General features: G+C 36.5%; 1 long non-coding RNA gene across 1 annotated transcript in view; it reads right to left on the reverse strand.

The window, feature by feature from the left end:
* LOC307185862 overlaps positions 1–22,953 on the reverse strand; it is a 232,214-nt gene that overhangs the window by 52,582 nt on the left and 156,679 nt on the right. The window contains exon 3 of the long non-coding RNA XR_013828189.1: positions 15,369–15,407. This is a non-coding gene — a long non-coding RNA (uncharacterized lncRNA). The remainder of the gene's footprint in view (positions 1–15,368; positions 15,408–22,953) is intronic.

Here is a 22,953-nt window from a genome sequence, read left to right on the forward strand (position 1 = left end):
ACAGTTATGGAACTCAGAAAGGAGATTTCAGCTGGAAAGAAAAATATGAGTGTGGTAGATATAAAAGAAAATTGAAGCCACAGGGATACATGAGATGAGCTCTTACAGTTAAATGCTCTTTCACTGAGTGGTAAAAAGAAATTTATCTTTTCATTCTCAAACTATTTCTACTAATGGGTATATCTGGAGCAATGTAAGTTGTAGTTAAAGTACCTGTATTGCCCCAATAACCCCTCAAAAATAGAAGCTGTGACAAACCAAGCCATTAGTACAACTATACAAATATCTACTACAAGTTTATTAATTAAATCATAGTATCCTTCTACTTTAACATATAAATAGAAACAGAAATTACACTTTACTTCTAACATAATTGAGCCACAGGAATCCCATGATTGTATCAAAATATTCTCCTCATATATTCAGTTGCTGCCTACAGCAAATGTCTTTCGTTGTATCTTTGCAGCTAAGCTTTTAGCACTTCTCGTATTTCCCACTGTACTCCTAAGCTTGATCTGAAATCTATTATGCCACTCTTTTCCATTTGAACAACTGCTCTTCAGATGTTTAGCACACATTGCTGCATGTATGGGGAAGGAGAGAGAACCAACCAGTTAGTACGAGCTTACCACGTGCTCTACACATGTTATCTCTTTATTCGTCAGAGCAAATCTCATGGGTTAAAAGAAGTGTAATCCAAAAGCACCAGACAAGTTTGACTGGGTATCCTTCCACTCGTGTCCCCTCACTAGCAGATGAAACAGCAAACCTTCAAAGATTTATGTCTCTGGGTTAAACCTGTCCCAGTATCTGGAAGGTTTGCTCTTATCCCATAGGTCTCATCAAGGTCAAATTTCACCAACTAGTCAATGCTTCTCTAGCACATACTAAGCACCAAAATAGGACTCAGATGGGAGAGACTCTAACTTATGCATACTTCATATAAGCAACAAAATTTTTGAAAACAGAAAGTTGGAACCTTGTCTCAATTACATTAGGAAGGAGAAGAGGTGAGGAAGAATGGAGTTCAAGCTGCTGGTTAAGGTATAAACCAGATTCCTGTACCTCCTGATATTAGGAATGGACATCTGAGAATGGACAACTGAGAACTAGACTCTTCTCTATGCAACTTCCTACTTGGCATAACCATATGTTTGTCAAACGGGGTCATATAACATGTACATACCTGATTCTGATCTCCAACCCCCAAACTGACTTTTCCCTCAGTCTTCCCCATCTTAGTAAATGTTACCATTACATACCTAGTTGTCCAAGTCAAAAACTTATAAGTCTACACTGTACACAAAAATTAACCCCAAATCAATCTTAGGTTTAAATGTTGAATGTGCAACTATAAAACTTCTAGAAGAAAACATAGAAGAAAATCTACATAACCCTGGGTTTGGTGATGAGTTTTGCATATACCAAAAACATGATCCATGAAAGAAAAAATTGACTTTAGATTTTATCAAGTTTAAAAGTCTACCCTGCAAAAGACACTGTAAGGAGAATGAGAAAATAAGCCACAGTCTGGAAGAAAATATTTTCAAAACACATATCTGATAAAGGAGTTATATCCAAAATTGCAAAGAACTCTTTTATCCAAAATATACAAAAAAACTCTTAAAACTCAACAACACAGAAACAACTGAATTTAAAAATAGGCAAAAGCTCTGAGCAGACACTTCATCAAAGAAGATACACATACAACAAACATATTAAAAGATGCTCACTATTATTTGTCATTAGGAACTGCAAAGGAGAACAACAGTGAGATACAGCTACGCACACATCTATTAACATGGCTATACAGCAGAAACTAACACACCATTGTAAAGCAATTATACCCCAATAAAGATGTTAAAGAAAAATAATAATCTAATGGAAGATGAAGACCCTCCATGAAGTGATAGGGAAAGAGAAAAAAGGACTTCACATGATGGTGACTGTGAGGATTTAAACTGACATGTATCTATTAAATTACTACTAAGCATGAGGTCATATAAATTTCCTTAGCAGTGAAAAGACCAAAACCAATTTCGATTTGAAAAAATAATTCAGATGACAGAAATATAGAATTGCATGATACAATCTGATACTTAATAAATATTGTAATTGCTCTATAATCAAAATAAATAAATTAATTAATAAATAATAAAATGGCTATGATCCCCAAAACTGACAATATAATTACTGGTGAAGATACAGAGCAACAGGTCTCTCATTCATTGCTGGAGGAAATACTTCTATGTTTTGGAAGAAAATTTGAATTCACTTCTCCTATACAGACTATTTTTAAGACTCTTTCTTAAGTGTAACCATAGCAACTCATATATTGGAAATCAGAATTTAAATTATTATGTACTTTACAAATGAACTTATTTACAAAACAAAAACAAAGTCACAGATGTAGAAAACAAGCCTATGGTACCAGAGGGGACAGCAGGGGTGGGGAGGGATGAATTGGGAGATTGGGACTGACATATACACACTACTATATATAAAAAATAAAATAAAGTAAAATAGATGATTAATAAGGACCTATATATAGCACAGGGAACTCTTCTCAATACTCTGTAATCACCTATATGGGAAAAGAATCTAAAAAAGAATGTATATGTGTATATGTATAACTGATTCACTCTGCTGTACAGCAGACAATAACACAACATTGTAAATCAACTGTACTCCAATAAAAAATTTTAATAAATAAATTATTATGTACTTTAACATATCTCAGTTGGAACAATACTACCAAGTAAAATTGAACTCCAGGAGCAGATATTCTAAAATATTTATTTTTCTAAGTATTTCTATAAGAAATCATGACCTACACTGAAACAATCTTTTTGATTTTTCATAGTTATGCTCTTACACTTCAGGAAAAACAAGATTCAAATTTTATTGAGAACTCCTTAATTGAGAACTCCTTAATTGTCCTTCTGCCTTTTCTTTTATACAAGTGAATTTAATATAGGTGATTTTTTTGCTCCGAAAACTGAGTTTGTTGAGAATTTCAGGTATACTTTCCAGTCCTGTACAATGCCCCATATCCCAGTACTTTTCCAGTTTTAGGAAAGAACATGGAGACTGTTAGATTCTATACTCCTTGGAGTGGCTCTGAGTCTTGAGTGATGAGAAAATCTGAATGGCTAGGAGAGCAGGGCACTGTCCCCCCAAGCAGGGCACTCTTCCCCCCACTTGTAAGAAAGAAGGCAAAGTTGTCAGTAATTTCCAACTTTCTTGTTTATATCATCTCCCCTTGCAGAGGTGCTTCCCTTGTGAATTCACAGTATTCTTTTGCTATTCCTAGTCCCCATGAAAGAAGTCAGCAATATGCTAAAATCCAGCTAAAGATATTGTGATTTAATATGTTTATTTTAAAAAGTGTTCCATTCCCTCTCCCTGGAGAGAGCAAGCCTTCAATCCAAAAGGAGCAACTACACAACAGTGAAATGCTAAGAATTATAGGATCTGGGTGGTAGAGGTATTTTGGAGATGTCTTTCTGGCACCCTTCAATTGCCTTCCAAAAAATGCAAAGCCTGCTGCAAGCACATATGCCCAAAGATATAACAGAGAAGTAAGCCTGTAATTACAGAAAGACATAGTTCAATTAATTCTCTTTTTATCATTAATTGTTCCTAAGTGGATCATAAATTAGGACTGCCACTTATCTACATATTTGCTGGCTTGATAATTAATTACGTGACCCAGTATGCACTCCTATAGATCAAGATGTTTTCTTCTGCTGTTCACCAAATTCTATCTTTCTCCTTAAGTTTTGCTAAGTACAACAGAAAATGTTTTCCTACTCTGCTTTTTATATCCTCTGCTCTGCAGTTTAGTACATATTCAAACTTAGTTTTAATAAGAATTGCAAACTTCCACGACTGTTCCTAAATTTCATTCTCTTCTCCCATGTGTGTGAAAGAAGGACTTTGTTCCTTAGGACTGCCCTCATTTGAAGTTACTTACTTTCTGTAGCGGATGCTTTGAATAGTCTAATTGTACATCTCACAAACCGAGAGAAAACGTTTCTTGAATCATAAAAAAGCATAATTATGAAATATAATAGATATGATAGCTTTAATATATTGCAATTTTCAAAGTCCCAGGCCTGACACTATCCTCTCCAACAAATATTCCCTTGTAGAGGGGAGAGGCTTGAACTTCCAGAGCTTGGCAGAGGAGCATGAAAATGCATAACTTCCACAAACCAAAAGGGATACCCTGGAATTTAGCCAGGCTTGTTTAGCCTTTAATGGACGTCCTTCCAGGATAATAGTCGGCTGTGGATAATAACCTGCAGAAAGAAGAAGCATGGCCTATGCCACCTCAACAGCTGTTGAGCAAGAGCCATGAGAAGCTGGTAGACATCAATGCATCAGGAAGTAGAGTATCCAACGTCCAAGCTGGGTAGATAGAGTTCTTCAAGAATCCACAAAAAGGCCCCATAAAAGCAAGCTAACTTTTATGCATCTGGCAGACAGAGGGCCTAAAGCCAAATAACAACAGTACCATTTCCTCTTAGGCCCCTCCCTGTCCCAACGCTGGAGGTGAAAGGATGTGGTGAGGTGAGGAGGGAGTGGAAGAACAGGTGGAAAGAGGGAAAGGACAGATCACACCCTCTTTCTCTGCAGGACTGCAAGGTCTGGCCTGAGCTGAGGTGGGGACACAGTGGGGGCTGGAAATGCAAGAGAGACTGAGGTTTCAATTTAGATAGGACTTGTCTTTTTATATAAAAAAATATGAACTATTAGTTAATACCTGAGAACAACTAGCGAAAATAATGTGCCCTACCCTAAAGTCTAATCTCAACACACAAGCGCTGTTAATGAGACCCACTTATATCATTTTTTAAAAACTAGACAATAAAATCACTACCTTTAAATTTCAACATCCCTTCTGCTTATGTTCCTTTCTTCATTTCACTTTCCCTTTTGTTTTTATAGATCCTCTGTGGATTCTTTCCTGCTTATATTTCTTTTTTCTTTGAATATGTCCTGCTCCATCTAGACATCTGTTTGGCTATTTCCACAAATGTGGGATTGGCCCAGGAAGAGTGAGCTGCCTGGAAAGGTTTACAACTACATTTCTTTTTTGTAGTTCTATAGTCAGGAATGTCCTACTACCAAACTTCTTTCATCCTCGTCCTAGGGGAATGACTCACCTTGCTTTTCAGAATTTAGGAGATTGACCTAACAGAAGCTCCTTAAATCACACTCTTTTCATACTGAATCTAGTGATGCTGTTTATCCTTCTTCAGTGGAAGGTTACATTAAAGATGATAGCAATTGTGTGTTGGTGACATGTTCCCTCCCTGTACATCCCCAACCATGTTGTGGTTTCTATGGTGTAGAGCTAAGTCTCTTTAGAGACATTACCATGTTTCCAGAGCCCCTTTACACTTCAGATCTTGTTGCTCTAAACTAAGAAAAGAAGTATTAAAGAAATCTTTCAGAACTGAAGCACTGTTATTTAAAAGATGTGATGTCACATGTTGGAATACAAAGAATGAAGTGTGGTCACTGCTTTTAAGAAGCCTGCTGTTAATTGAAGATAGTTACTTCAGCAGAGAAATTACCTTATGGCCATAAAGAGATCTGAATATTGTGCCAAAAGAACCTGAAGGACATGAACCTTGTTTTAATATTACTGAAATGGTTAGAAAATGCTAACCTGAATGGGGATATCTGAACTGAGTTTTAACAGGTAAGAAGCAGTTTGACCTAAAAGGAAGAAGGAATTTTCCTTCTTCTCTGACATTTTCCATATCCAATCCATCAACAAGTCTTGATTTTTACCTCTTAAATATATTTGGAATATTCCACTTCTCACCATCTCCAGTCTGACCACTCTCTCAGGTTACCATGATCTCTCACCTAAACCAAAGCAACAGCACACCACTGTTTCTCATGCATTCATTTACTCCTCCACTTCCAGTCTGTTCACAATACAGCCAAATCTGACCATGTCACACATACTTCTGCCATGGTTAATACCCTTTGATGGCTTCCATTGATGTTAGAATTAAGACCAATAAGCTCAGCCTAGACACCTGGACCTGTATAGCCTGTCCCATACCTACCAGTCCAAGTTCAGTGCCAACCACTTGCCCTCTTTCTCTCTGTGTTCCTTCCACATAGCTCTTGTCTCAGTTTCTCAAACAGATCATGTTCATTCCCACTACACAAGGTCTTTGCTCATGCTATTCCCTTTATCAGGAATGTCCAATTACAAAGGCAAACTCTCTGGGATCCTGCCTAAAGCCAACTTCTCCACTTGGGCACTGGATCCCCCCTCCTCTCACCTACTCAAAGAACTCGCTTCTGAAGTTATACCCTTTCTCTCTTATCACCACTTTTTTCACACTCTCTACTGGCTTATTACAATCATCTTACAAACATGCTATAATATTTCCCATTAAAAAACATCCTCCCTAGATTCTATATGTTGTTCTAACTACCACTCTATTTGTGACCCCCTTTGTAACAATATTCCTTGAAAGGGTTGTTCAAACTTGCAAACTCCACCTATCCACTTCCCATATCCTCTCAAACCTGTCCCAATTAGACTTGCCCCTGCAAAGATGTCCACATTGCCAAATCTAATGATCAATCCCTTCTTATCCAACTCTCCAATCTAATGATCAATCCCTTCTTATCCAACTCTCCCGACAGTATTTGACACAGCTGATCGCTTCATTTTACTTGAAACACTGTCTTCACTTGACTTCTAGGATGCCCAAAACCCCTGATTTACTTCTTACTCAGCTCATTACCCTGTTAGGCTCCTTTGCTGCATCTTCTGTTTACATTCTAAATTTTGGTGTCCCTGAGGACTCGGTCTTTGGACTATTTTCTAGCCATGTTTATTCCCTCACATGCCATTTGCACAGAAGTAACTGCCAACTTTTTACCATCACCACACATCTCCCACCCCACACTTTTTATCCAATCCTACACCTCCACCTGAATTTATGATAAGCATCTCATAGTTAACAAGTTCATGTCAGAATTCTTGATCCCACTCACCTGAAGCAGGTGACCATGGATTTAAAACAAGATCAGTCAGAATAATGTTCATGTTTTTCTCCAGATTTCAGCTAAAGCAATTCAGGCTTGAAGTAGACACAGATTTTTATTTAACTGAACTATGATTTTTCCAAACAATAACAAACAAACAAAAGAGAGGCAAGGCAGTTGAAAGTGCATATGTTTGTGTGATCCTGACCTAAAAGGCTTTTGATCAGCTTACCCCAGACTGCCTCTCTGACCTAATTTCCTACCACTTTCTCCCTGCCCATTCCCCTCGAGCCATCCTGGCTTCCTTGTACATTTTAATCTCTGAGTCTTTGGGCTTTCTGTGCCTTCTTCCCTGAACACTCTCACCCTAAATATTCATCTACACCTCTCCTCTCCAGAAAAATTAGTTTCTGTCTCTAGGAACTAGTTAGGATTAGGTAAGGACAATGAAGGGTGGCTATAACTGTGATTTTAGTGTAGAAAGCTTAAAGTAACATGTGAGCACAGTCTAATGGGTAAAGTAGTTATCTGGAAATACAGTGTTAGGAGACAATCATAATGTAAAGTGATATTGATATCTGATAAGATTTCTGTGACAACATCAGGAGGAAATACAGCAACCTGGAACTTGAATGATAGCCTAAATACAGAATTCTCAAAAATAAAAATCCAACTCTCTGTCAAGTGTGCTGTGTACCGGTGAAGTTGAACGCAAATAAAAAATATTTTAAAACAACAGAACCACAATAATTAGTCCACAGATTAAAGTGCCAATTCTAACTTCTTTAGGTACTTTTAACAAATATGGATCTCCAAAAAGGAGTATGAAGAAGAATGAAAGGAGTATGTAGAAAGAAATTTTCTTTTAAGTAGTTCTGAAACCTCCAACATCCTCTGACAATATACTAAAGAAAAAGCATTGTACAAAGGTTTTGCTTCTGTTGATTTCCACTTTCATTTTTAACTCTCTAATTGGAATCATGAGAACTCCTTTTATAAGAATTTTTAATATTATTATTTATTTTAATAATAATTTAGTTTAATAAAATATATCAGAAGTTTCAGTAAACTGCTTAACATTGAATAATAGGTTAATTTCTAGTAGATTTGATAGAAAAAATGTTTACTGACTATTCTTTTAGCTAAGACATGAAAAATCAAACTATAAAATTTAATATGTAATAAATATGGCTCCTATTAACAGTAGCAACAAAAAATACAAATATGAAAATAAATATAATTGAAGATGTATAAGAACTTAATAAAATTGTGAAACTTTATTGAAAGACATTAAAGGAGTCCTAAATAAATACAGACGTAATAAATTTATTGCTGGGAGACAGAAAACTGGAAAAATATAAATTTTCTCTAAAATGATTAATAGAATCAATACAATTCCCATTAAAATGCCTATTATTCTTTTTATATCATGACAAACAAATTTTAAAATTTATATGAAAGAGCAAGGGGCCAAAAATAGCAAGGATTTTCTTTCTAAACATTAAGACTTATAATAAAGCTTTAGTAATTAAGACAGCCTTATACTGACACAGGAAAAGACAGTTGAGAATCTAGGGACATACTCAAACCTTTATGGAAATCCAATGTTCCACAGGCTTGGTACTGCAAATCTGATGATAGGGTACAGTCCATTAAATATCCAATGCTGGAACAACTGATATTCTAATGGAAAAATATACATGGACATAGTCTCTACCTCTATGGTATATACAGAAATCAATTCCAGGTGAATTAAAGACAAATATGAAAGCTAAACTTTTTTAAAAGTTTGAAAGAAAAATGCACATCTATTACTTTATTTTGAAGGGATCAAGAAAGATATCTTATATAAGGCATAAGAATACATAGATTTCTTCAACTTCACTAAACTTAACTTCCATGCTTCCAAAGGATACACAATGAAAGTGGGAAAAAAAAGAAGCCACAAACTGGGAGGAGACTATACAAATAAGCAAAATGGTAGTTTCTAAAATACATAAATAATTCTTTCACATTAATAAGAATAAAAAACAAAGAATGTAGTAATTAGTAGGGCAACAACACTATTAAAATGAGAAGACTCAAATAGATACTTTAAATAAGGATATTTACATGGCCAAAATGCATGTGAAATGATGCTCTACATATTCAGTCACCAGGAAAATGCTAATTAAAGTTAACAAGGATACGTTACTACATACCCACCAGAATGTCTAAAATTAATATGATTGAAATATTTGGTGTTGTCAAGAGTGGCAACAGAAACTCATGAATTAGTGGGAGTGTAAATTGGTACAACCATTTTGAAATCTATGGCAATCTCTTTTTTGTTTAAATTTTATCGTGGTAAGAACACTTAACATAAGAGCTATACTTAGCTAAGTATAGCTTAGCTATACTTAACATAAGAGCTATATAAATTTTTTTTTATCATGGTAAGAACACAACATAAGAGCTATTTATACTATTTATAAATTATAACAAATTTTCAAGTGTATGATACAGTACACTGGCACAATGTTGTACAGCAGGTCTCTAGAACTTATTTATCTTGCATAACTGAAACTTTATGCCTATTGATTTCTCTCCATTTCCCTCTGACCCCAACCCCTGACAACCACCATTCCACTCTCTGATTCTATGAATTTGACTATGTTAAATATCTCATACAAGTGGAATCATGCAGTATTTGACTTTCTTTGTCTGGCTTGTTTCACTTAGCATAATGTCCTCCAGGTTCATCCACATAATTACATATTGCAGAATTTCCTTCTTTTTAATGGCTGAATAATATTCCATTGTATGTATATAATACATTTTCTTTATCCATTCATTTATCTACGAACATTTAGGTTGTTTCCATATCTTGGCTATTGTGAATAGTGCTGTAATGGACAGCACTAACCCTAATATCTCTTTGAGATTCTGACTTCAATTCTTTTGGATAATACAAGAAATGGGATTGTTGGATTATACAGTAGTTCTATTTTTAATTTTTTGAGGAATCTCTGTATTGTTTTCAATAACAGCCACACCATTTTGCATTCCCACCAATAGTGCACAAGGCTTCCAATTTCTCCACATCCTCACCAACTTGTTGTCTCTTGTTTTTTTGTTTGTTTGTTTCTTTTTGATAATAGCCATCCTAACAGGTGTGAGGTGCTATCTCATGGTTTTGATTTGCATTTCTCTTAATATTAATGACATTGAGTATCTTTTCATATACCTGTTGCCCATTTGTGTGTCTTCTTTGGAGAAATGTCTATTCGAGTCTCTAGCCCATTTTTAACAAGGTAATGATTTTTTTTACTGTTGAGTTGTAGGAGTTCTTCATACTTTGGAAATTAACCTCTTATCAGATACAAAGTTTACTAATACTTAGCACCATTCTGTAGGTTGCCTTTTTACTCTGTTGATTGTTTCCTTTGCTATGCAGAAGATTTTTAGTATGAAATTACCTCAACATAATAAGGGCCATATATGGAAACCCACAGTTAATACCATACTCAATGAAAAACTGAAACCTTTTTCTCAAAGACAGGAACAAGGCAAGGATGCTCACTCTTACCACCTCTACTCAGTATAGTGCTAAAAGTCATAGCCAAAGAGATTAGGCAAGAAAAAGAAAATAAAAAGCATCCAAATCAGAAAGGAAGAAGTAAAATCATTCCTGTTTGTGGAGGACAGGATCTCAGATACAGAAAACACTGAACACTCCATAAAAATTGGTGGAACAAATAAAGAAACAGTAAATTTACAGAACACAAAATGAACATACAAAAAACAGTTTTGTTTTTATGCACCACAATGAACTATCTGAAAAGGAAATTAGGAAAATAATCTAATTTACAATAGCACAAAAAGGAATAAAATACTTATGAATAAATTTAACTAAGATGGTGAAAGACTTGCACACTGAAATCTACAAAACATTGACAAAAGAAATTGAAGATACAAATAAAGGGAAAGACATCCTGTGGTCATGCATTGGAAAACAAAATATTGTTCAACTGTCCATTGATCTACAGACTCATTGCACTCCATCAGCATTCCAATGGTATTTTTTTTTATAAAAACAGAAATAAAAAATCTAAAATTTGTATGGAACCAAAAATGACCCCCAAAAAGAAGAACAAAATTGAAGGATTACACTTTCTGATTTCAAATATATTACAAAGCTACAATAATTAAAACAGTATGGTACTGGCATAAAGACTGATATATAGACCAATGGGACAGAATAGAGAGCCCAGATATCAATCCATGCATATACAGTCAACTGATCTTCAACAAGCTTACTAAAAATACAAGATGGGTACAGTCTTTTCAACGAGTGGTATTGGGAAAACTGGATATCCACATGCCAAAAAAAAAAAAAAATGAAATTGGACTGTCACCTTACACCACACACAAAAATCAACTCATAATGGATTAAAGACTTAAATATAGGCCCTGAACTATACAACTTTTAGAAGAAAAAATAGAGGAAAAACTTCATGACATTGGTCCTGGCAATGATGTCCTGGATATAACACCAAAAGCACAGGCAGCAAAAGCAAAAATAGACAAATGACAGTCTCTATAAAGGCTAAACAAATTTAAATACTGAAAATAAAACTAAATATACGCCTATTCTTTCATAAGTAAAGCTGTTATAAGCATTCTTGTACAAGGCTTTTGTTGGACATGTACACTCAGTCTTGGGTATCCACTTGTGTATACACCTTGTGTGTATTCCAGACGAATGAGTACACATGTTCCCCCCAAAAAACTTGTATGAGAATACTTATAGCAGCTTCATTTGTAATAGCACAAAACTGGAGACAATCCAAGTGACCAATAGCAGTAGAATGGTAAAATAAATTATGGTATATTCATACATATACAGCAGTAAAAATTACAAATGTATTAGTACATGTAACAACATAAATAAATGCCATAGAATTAATGGTTAGTCAAAGAAGCCAGACACAAAAGAGTTCATATGGTATGACTGCATTTATTTAAAATTCAAAGATTGGCAAAACTAATCTATGGTGATAAAAGTCAGAAAAGTGGTTTCCTTGTGGTGACAGTCTTATTGACTTGACATTGGCATGAGGAAGTCCCTGAGATGCCAGAAATCTTTCATATCTTGATTAGTGATTATATATTATATACATATCTTTAAAATTTGTTGAACTGTCTGCTTAGGATATATTCACTGTATATCTTTTTATAAACTCACTGAACTATACACTTATGTGCATTTTACTCTATGTCTCTACATCTTGATAAAAAAGTTTTAAACACCCTAAAAAATATCAACTCATTATCAGTTCACTGCTGGCTCTGAGTAATTTCCCAACTAATACTGACAGATGTCCACTGATCCAACACTTTATTAAAAAATAAAATAAAATGGATTTAGAAAATAGTGCCAGGACAGATAAGAAATAAAAATTACCCATGTTTAATTATCATATTTAATAAACAACTAACAATTATGCTTAGCTCATAAGGCTGTGGATTTAGATGCATCTTTCAGGGAGATATAGCAACTTTCCCAACCTACTACATCTTTTAGGAGAGCCTTCAGACTTTCTGGTTTTCTTTCTAGGTAATGAGGATAAAAAGCAATGTTTTTGTTAAAGTAATCAGTGTATTCTCTTGAAAAGCAATTCAGGAAACTGTTCAGTTCAGTTCAGTTTTTTCCTCTAAGCAAATATTGTTTTAAATATCACCTTAGAAGGCCTTTTCTTTGGGGTTCATTTTTTATCTTGTCATTCCAGATACTGTCTGAAAACAGGGATGACTGAAAGTGTAATTTTTTAGTAGAGATGTTATATGTTTTATCAGGGTGAAAAGCTGACAATGGTAGTTTACAAGTACATCTACAATATTCTTATGAGCCATGTGTGTAACACAAAAGGGAGTCTCATTGGGCTCTACTGCTGAGAGTAAAAGCAGAAGAACATCTGAGGAGTTCAGGAACAAATGGAACTAGGATTCTATGAAGGGGTTGAAGATTAATGGCAAGGAAGGTCCTAATGAGAAACTGGAAGAGTTTAAACCAAGTGAAAACCTGTCCTCTATCCTAAGTGTTTTAGGAGCCTCCTGGTGATAACAGTGATGACAGTCCTGCAACGTGCACAGCCCACATGGAGGAATAAGTTCTTCACAGCACCACAGAAAGTCCTTTGTGCCTTATCAGCAAATCCAAGGGCAGAAGTGGAATATTGTTAGGAAAATGCACTAAATTGTTGGAGAAAGCTTATATCTTTCAGAAAAAAAAATCTGAAATGAGAGTCATAAAATTCTTAGAAAAGTTGTCAGGGGTAATTCTGTCTCATGTTTAAGTAAATAAAATTTTATTACCCAAATTTCATGGACGTGCAAACTTTAAAAATGTCATTTTTCTGAGAATTATACCTCCTAAAAATGAAAAATTTATGTAGTAATGTCTTTTCTGAAAGGCAAACTTGAAGAACTGTCTATGAAAATTCTATTAAGAAAAATAGCTAGAAGACAGAAAAGACAGTTTATCGAAAAAATGTGAACTATAATGACAGGTCATTTTAAAAGGGGGAAGGTGGGGAGTCAAGATGGCGGTGTGGGAAGATGATGAGTTAGCATCTCCCCACAGCTAGGGCACCTGCCAGCCACTTGTGGTAGACTCTGATGCCTAAGGAGATGGGAGGAACCCCAAAGTGAACCGGTAGGTCGTAGGGGGACTGAGTAGTGAGGAGAAGTGGAGGCAAGACAGGATCAGGACCCCTAAGTCTGAGGAGATCAGGAGAGGCAGGTGGGAGGGACTCTCTAGGAAGAATGGGAGAGGAGAGGAGGGCTATCACCTGGCCCACTTGGGCCGTGGAGCCTGCTGAGCTCCCAGACTGGTATCCCCGCTCCAAAGCCCCATCCAGGATGCATGGGCCCTGGGGGCATAGGAGGGAGGCCGGGGAGATCAGGAGAGGCAGGCGGGAGGGGCCCTCTGGGAGGAGCGGGAGAGGAGTGGAGGGTGATTGCCCCACCCACTTGGGCATGTGAAGCCTTCTGAGATCCCAGGTGAGGTCCCCTGCCCTCCAGACCCCCCTCCAGGCTGCATGGGTCCTTGGGGACATAGAGGGAGGTGGGAGAGATCAAGAGAGGCAGGCAGGAGGGGCCCTCCCAGACTGGAGGAGCAAGAGAGGAGAGGAAAGCATTTGTCCTTGAGCCCAGGACACCTGCTGGGCTCCCAGGTGAGGTCCCCTGCTCTCTGAGGCCAGGGGTGGGGGCCACGCCTGGGACCCTTCTGTTCCTTGAGCCTAAGCCCCATCCCCCACAGCCCCCTGGGCCTTTTATAGCCCTGTGGGTCCTGAGCATTGGCCCCACCCTCCACAGTAAATGCCTTTCCCCCACCTTTTTTTTTCTTTTCCTTCTCCTCTTTTTTACTACTGTGGTACTGATGTACCTTCTGGTTGTTGATTCACCTATATTTTTATATTTATATTCTTCCTAACATATCTGTTAGTTTCCTAGTCTAACTTTATTTTTAACTTTTGTTTTTTTGTTTTGTTTTTTTTTTGCTGCCCCCAGTGGTTTGCAGGATCTTGGTTCACGAGCCTGGGGTTGGGCCAAAGCTCCTGCAGTGGGAGCTCTGAGACCAGACCACTGGACTAACAGAGAACCTCAGACCCCAGGGAATATTCATCTGAGTGAGGTCTCACAGAGTTCTTCATCTAGCACCAAGACACAGCTCTACCCAATAGCCTACAGACCCCAGAGTTGGAAGCCTCAGGCCAAACAACCAGTAAGACAGGAACACAATCCCATCATAAAATTAAAAAAAAAAAAAAAATGCGATGGCAAAAAAATATGTCACAGATGAAGGAGCAAGGTAAAAACCTTCAAGACCAAATAAATGAAGAGGAAATAGGCAATCTACCTGAAAAAGAATTCAGAGTAATGATAGTAAAGATGGTCCAGAATCTTGGAAATAGAATGGAGGCACGGATTGAGAAAATACAAGAAATGTTTAACAAAGAACTAGAAGAACTAAAGAACAAACAAACAGACATGAACAACACAATAACTGAAATGAAAAATACACTAGAAGGGATCAATGACAGAATAACTGAGGTAGAAGAACGAATAAGTGAGCTGGAAGACAAAATGGTGGAAATAACTGCTGAGGAGCAGAATAAAGAAAAAAGAATGAAAAGAATTGAAGACAATCTCAGAGGCCTCTGGGACAACACTAAATGCACCAACATTCGACCCCTTATAGGGGTCCCAGAAGAAGAAGAGAAAAATAAATGGTCTGAGAAAATATTTGAAGAGATTATAGTTGAAAACTTCCCTAACATGGGAAAGGAAATACTCACCCAAGTCCAGGAAGCACAGAGTCCCATACAGGATAAACCCTAGGAAAAACACACCAAGACACATATTAATCAAACTAACAAAAATTAAATTCAAAGAAAACATATTAAAAGCAGCAAAGGAAAAACAAAAAAATAACATACAAAGGAACCCCCATAAGGTTATCAGCTGAATTTTCAGCAGAACCTCTGCAAGCCAGAAGGAAGTGGCAGGATATACATAAAGTGATGAAAGAGAAAAACCTACAACCAAGATTACTCTATCCAGAAAGGATCTCATTGAGATTCAATGAGGAAGTCAAAAGCTTTACAGACAAGCAAAAGCTAAGAGAATTCAACACTACCAAACCAGCTTTACAACAAATGCTAAAGAAACTTCTCTAGGCGGGAAACACAACAGAAGAAAAATACCTACAAAAAAAAAAACCCCAAAACAATTAGGAAAGGGGTAATAGGAACATACATATAAATAATAACCTTGAATGTAACTGGATTAAATGTCCCAATCAAAAGAAACAGACTGGCTGAATAAATACAAAAACAAGACCCATATATATGCTGTCTACAAGAGACCCACTTCAGACCTAAGGACACATACAGACTGAAAGTGAAGGGATGGAAAAAGATATTCCATGCAAATGGAAATCAAAAGAAAGGTGGAGTAACAATACTCATATCAGATAAAATAGACTTTAAAGTAAAGACTGTTACAAGAGACAAGGAGGGACACTACATAATGATCAAAGGATCAATCCAAGAAGAAGATATAACAATTATAAATGTTTATGCACCCAACATAGGAGCACCTCAATATATAAGGCAAATGCTAACAGCCATAAAAGGGGGAAATCAACAGTAACACAATAATAGTAGGGGACTTTAACACCCCACTTACACCAATGGACAGATCATCCAAAATGAAAATAAATAAGGAAACACAAGCTATAAATGACACAATAGACCAGATAGATCTAATTGATATTTATAGAACATTCCACCCAAAAGTGGCAGAATACAATTTCTTCTCAAGTGCACATGGAACATTCTCCAGGATAGAACACATCTTGGGTCACAAATCAAGCCTCAGAAAATTTAAGAAAACTGAAATCATATCAAGCATCTTTTCTGACCACAACGCTATGAGATTGGAAATCAATTACAGTAAAAAAAAAACTGTAAAAAACACAAATACATGGAGGCTAAACAGTGCACTACCTAATAACCAAGAGATCATAGAAGAAATCAGAGAAGAAATTTAAAAATACATAGAGACAAAAGACAATGAAAACATGACAACCCAAAACCTACGGGATGCAGCAAAAGCAGTTCTAAGAGGGAAGTTCAGAGCAATACAATCTCACCTCAAGAAACAAGAAAAATCTCAAATAAATAATCTAACCCTACACTTAAAACAACTAGAGAAAGAAAAACAAAGAAAACCCAAAGTCAGTAAAAGGAAAGAAATCATAAAGATCAGAGCAGAAATAAATGAGATAGAAATTAAGAAAACAATAGCAAAGATCAATTAAACTAAGAGCTGGTTCTTTGAAAAGATAAACAAAATCAATAAATTCTTAGCCACACTCATCAAAAATAAAAAAGGAGAGGACACAAATCAATAAAATTAGAAAGGAGAAATCACAACTGGCACTGCAGAAATACAAAGGATTATATGAGACTACTACAAACAACCATATGCCAAAAAAATGGACAACCATGAAAAAATGGACAAACTCTTGGAAATGTACAATTTTCCAACACTGAACCAGGAAGAATTAGAAAATATAAACAGACCTATCACAAGTAATTAAATTGAAACTGTAATTAAAAATCTTCCAACAAACAAAAGTCTAGGACCACATGGCATCACCGGCAAATTCTATCAAACCTTTAGAGAAGACCTAACACCAATTCTTCTCAAACTCTTCCAAAAAATTGCAGAGGGAGAAACACTCCCAAATTCATTCTATGAAGCCACCATCACCCTGATACCAAAACCAGAAAAAGATATCACAAAAAAAGAAAATTACAGACCAATATCACTGATGAACATAGATGCAAAAATTCTCAACAAAATACTAGCAAACAGAATCCAACAGCACATTAAAAGGATCATACACCATGAGCAAGTGGGGTTTATCCCAGGGATGCAAGGATTCTTCCATATACACAAATCAGTCAATGTGATAAACCATATTAACAAATAGAAGGAGAAAAACCATATGATCATCTCAATAGATGCAGAAAAAGCTTTTGACAAAATTCAACACCCAGTTATGATAAAAACTCTCCAGAAAATGGGCATAGAGGGAACCTACTTCAACATAATAAAGGCTATATATGACAAACCCACAGCAAGCATTATACTCAATGAAAAACTGAAAGCATATCCACTAAGATCAGGAACAAGACAAGGATGTTCACTCTCACCACTCTTATTCAACATAGTTTTGGACGTCCTAGCCACAGCAATAAGACAAGAAAAAGAAATAAAAGGAATACAAATTGGAAAAGAAGAAGTAAAACTGTCTCTGTTTGCTGATGACATGATACTATACATAGAAAATCCTAAAGATGCCACCAGAAAACTACTAGAACTAATCAATGAATTTGGTAAGGTTGCAGGATACAAAATTAATGCACAGATCTCTGGCATTCCAATACACCAACAATGAAAAATCAGAAAGAGAAATTAAGGAAACACTCCCATTTACCATTGCAACAAAAAGAATAAATTACCTAGGAATAAACCTGCATAAGGAGGTGAAAGACTTGTACTCAGAAAACTATAAAACACTGATGAAAGAAATCAAAGATGACATAAACAGATGGAGAAATATACCATGTTCCTGGATTGGAAGAATCAATATTGTGAAAATGACTATACTACCCAAAGCAATCTACAGATTCAATGCAATCTCTATCAAACTATCAATGCCATTCTTCACAGAATTAGAACAAAAAATTTTACAATTCGTATGAAAACACAAAACACCCCGAATAGCCAAAGCAATCTTGAGAAAGAAAAACGGAGTTGGAGGAATCAGGCTCCCCAGCTTCAAACTATACCACAAAGCTACAGTAATCAAGACAGTATGGTACTGGCACAGAAACAGAAATATAGATCAATGGTACAAGACAGAATGCCCGGAGATAAACCCACACACATATGGGCACCTAATTTACAACAAAGGAGGCAAAAACATAGAATGGAGAAAAGACAGCCTCTTAAATAAGTGGTGCTGGGAAAACTGGACAGCTACATGTAAAATAATGAAATTCGAACACTACCTAACACCATACACAAAAATAAACTCCAAATGGATTAGAGACTTAAATGAAGACCAGACACTATAAAACTCTTAGAGGAAAACATAGGAAAAACACTCTGACATAAACCACAGCAAGATCTTTTTTTACCCACCTCCTAGAGCAATGGAAATAAAACCAAAAATAAACAAATGAGACTTAATTCAACTTAAAAGCTTGTGCACAGCAAAGGAAACCATAAACAAGACAAAAAGACAACCCTCAGAATGAGAGTAAATATCTGCAAATGAAACAACAGACAAAGGATTAATCTCCAAAATATACAAACAGCTCATGGAGCTCAATATCAAAAAAACAAACAAGCCAGTTAAAAAATGGCAGAAGACCTAAATAAGACGTTTCACCCAGGAAGACATACAGATGACCAAGAGGCACATGGAAAGATGATCAACATCACTAATTATTAGAGAAATGCAAATCAAAACTACAATGAGGTATCACCTCACACCAGTTAGAATGGGCATCATCAGAATATCTACATACAACAAATGCTGGAGAGGGCATGGAGAAAAGGAAACCCTCTTGCACTGTTGGTGGGAATGTAAATTGATACAGCCACTATGGAGAACAGGACGGAGGTTCCTTAAAAAGCTAAAAATAGAACTACCACATGACCAAGCAATCCCACTCCTGGGCATATACCCTGAGAAAACCATAACTCAAAAAAAGACATGTTCCACAATGTTCACTGCAGCACTATTTACAATAGCCAGGACATGGAACCAACCTAAATGACCATCGACAGATGAATGAATAAAGAAGATGTGGCACATATATACAATGGAATATTACTCAGCCATAAAAAGAAACGAAACTGAGTTATTTGTAGTGAGTTGGATGGCCCTAGAGTCTGCCATACAGAGTGAAGTAAGTCAGAAAGAGAAAAACAAATACCGTATGCTAACACATATATATGGAATCTAAAAAAAGAAAAAAAAAATGGTACTGATGAACCTAGCTGCAGGGTTGGAATAAAGAGGTAGACATAGAAAATGGACTTGAGGACATGGGGTGGGAGGGCAAAGCTGGGGCAAAGTGAGAATAGCATCAACATATATACACTACCGAATGTAAAATAGGTGGCTGGTGGGAAGCAGCAGCATAGCACAGGGAGATCAGGTCGGTGCTCTGCTATGACCTAGAGGGGTGGGATAGGGAGGATGGGAGGGAGGCTCAAGAGGGAGGGGATATGGGAACATGTGTACGCATATGGTTGATTCGCTTTGTTGTTCAACAGAAACTAACACAGTAACGTGAAGCAATTATACTCCAATAAAGATCTATTAACAAAAAAAAAAGAATATTGAAATGAATGTGCAAATGGACTCAGCTGGCTTCTCCGTGGTGGGGAGAGAGATCCCTCCCCCCACACTGGACAGAATTAATTTGCATATAGAGAAAAATTATTTTGCACTGCTACAGCTATCTACAACTTTGGCTTATAAAATGGCTCAAAAACAATGAAAGGCTGGAATCAGATAATCTGGGAGGAGGTGATCTAAACCAGATTTTCAAAGCCTCGGCATTATTGACATTTTTGATGCCGACTAACAATTGTCACTTTCCGTCTGGTTCTCACTAGCCACTGCAGTTGCTGACCTTCAACACATCCTGAAAGGAGTTCAGGGCGGAGATCAGGAATGAGGCCCTCTGTGCTCTGGGAAAAACTGGCAGAACAGGCCTTCAGATATTTTCAGGAAACGATTTTAGGAGCCCAATTTCTTGCATCTTCTCACATCTAGGAAAGCACTAAAGTCATTAATGGAGGCATCTGCTCCTTGTGACTAGCAGCAACCTTCTGCCAAAATGTGAGCTTGATTGTATGCACCCCCTTCACCAAAATCACATGTATACTCCATGTATACTCCTCCCTACTTCTTCAGAGCAGTTCCTCGGAGCTAGCTGAGAGGCTGTCTCCCAGGCTATAGTTCTCATTTTGCCCCAAATAAAACTTAACTGACAAAAATAAATAAATAAATAAATATATATATATATATATATATATATATATATATATATATATATATATATATATATAAAAGGGGTAAGGTAAGGAGTTGGATATTTTCTTATAGAAAGAATTTAATAAATTCTTCTAAAGACTTTGAGGGGTAAGATGAAATGCCATTACATATGGCATAATCCTGCCTGTGTGCTGTTTATCTTTTTAATTTGGTGTTATACCCAAGGAAAAAGTCTATTTTTTGGCCTTTTTCAATACCTTTTCCTTTCTCTATTGGCAAGTCTTCTTGACTCAAATCAGGGGCAGTAGACCAAGGACAGGAGCAGAGATGGAACAAAGCAAGTATGATATAGACCTTCTCTGAAAGCTTAAAAAGTCATAGTCCCAGCAGAAAACAGACAGCTCCCCACAGCCAGGTAATAAAGGACTACTTACAAAGGTTTGTATACGGTGTAGGGAAATCAGAACAAATGGTGCAATACCTCCAGGGATGGTAAAAGTAGACAGCTATTACCACTTTGCCCTCAGTCCTAAGGGGCAAAGGGAGGGATCAGAGAAGACAGTGTATGCCCCAGGCTGCCCGACAGGAGCTGTGGTGGAGACAAGCAGCCAGCCCACTGTGACTGAGCAAGGGTTCTCCCAAGCCAATGCCTCACTCACTTTCCCTTCTCCTAATCTCCTACTCATGCTCTGGAGGCCAGAGAGCAAAGGAGCCCATAGAAGCAGTCCACACAAGTCACCTGCCTAGAGTGCAGACAGAGATAGAGAAGGGAGAGTGTATCTGGTGCACTGAACAGGAGAAAAACAATACAAGGTGTATCAAAATACCACTGTGTGGCAACATAGGGACCCTAGTGAAATTAAGCACACTGCTGGAATTGCACACCAGGAAGAAATCGCTTCAAATTGGAGTAATCAGGGAATATTTCAAAAACGAGGCAGTACTCTAGAGACAGAAAATAGAATGGTGGCTGCCAGTGGTTGGGGGAGGGGAAAGGAGGGTTTAATGGGTACAGTTTCAATTTCAAAAGATGAAAAGAGTTTTGGAAATAGGTTGAACAACAACATAGATGTAGTTACCACCATTGACTGTGTTTTAACACTCAAAAATGGGTAAATGGTAAATTTTATGTATATTTTACCACAATCTTAAAAAATTTTAAAGGAGGCAGTACTTCTTAGTTGGATTTCATTACTAGAGCAAAAGCTTTGCTAAGTAGAAATGGAAGTATGAGGGGGAGATGGAATAAAGAGCAATCCAAATGCAAGACTTTCTGTTCACAGCTGAAGGAAAAAAAAAAAAGAACTCCTGAGTACCAATTTTAATTTTTTTAAAAATTTAAATTTTTAAAATTTTTTTTAAAAAAATTAATGGGGCAGAGGGTAGAGTTTTATGTAATACAAGCAAGTTTTTTATATTAGTACAGAAAGCAAAAATACCAGTTATAAAAACTTTTCAGAAACTGGGCATGGAGGGAACCTACCTCAAGATAATAAAGGCCAAATATGACAAACCCACAGCTAACATCATACTCAACAGTGAAAAGCTGAAAGCATTTCCTCTAAGATCAGGAAAAAGACAAGGATGTCCACTCTCACCACTTTTATTTAACATAGTTTTAGAAGTCCTAGCCACAAAAATCAGAAAAGAAAGAGAAATAAAAGGGATCCAAATTGGAAAAGAAGAAATAAAACTGTCACTGTTTGTAGATGACATGATACTACACATAGAAAATCCTAAGGACGTGACCAGGAAACTACTAGAGCTCAAAAAACTAATGCTCAGTAAAGCTGTTTAAAGTAACCAAAGTCAGACCGATAGTGGCATAGAGAGCTGTGAATCAAACACAGATTTGTCTGGTAACAGTGCCCATTCTCCAAACATTCTTCTATATTGTTTAATTCCCAATACCCAATTCTGTACTTCACCCATTAAACTACTTGAAAAAAATCAATTCATACTATTATACTTCAAAAGTAATTAAAAGTCTGAATACTTAGCTGTCCTGCCAAAATACTGAGCGACTGTCAGTGACACAGTATATATTGAAAATGCTATTCTATAGTGTTAAATATAAGTTGAAAGTTTTTCATACCTGTTGGATTATAGCTCAGAGAATCAAACCAACTAAACTAGCTCCTTCTTAGAAAAGAAATAGAAAACAGTATCCCATTATATGGATAATTTAAAGCAGTATATGATAGAGTCATTGAAGGATAGGTGGGTAATTCAGGCAATAATTCAGGCTGTAGTTTATAAAAATATTTTCTTTAAACTTAAAAAATAAAAGTCCA

The sequence above is a fragment of the Stenella coeruleoalba genome, assembly GCF_951394435.1.
Source record: "Stenella coeruleoalba genome assembly, chromosome: 4".
In the NCBI taxonomy this organism is placed as follows: Eukaryota; Metazoa; Chordata; class Mammalia; order Artiodactyla; family Delphinidae; genus Stenella; species Stenella coeruleoalba.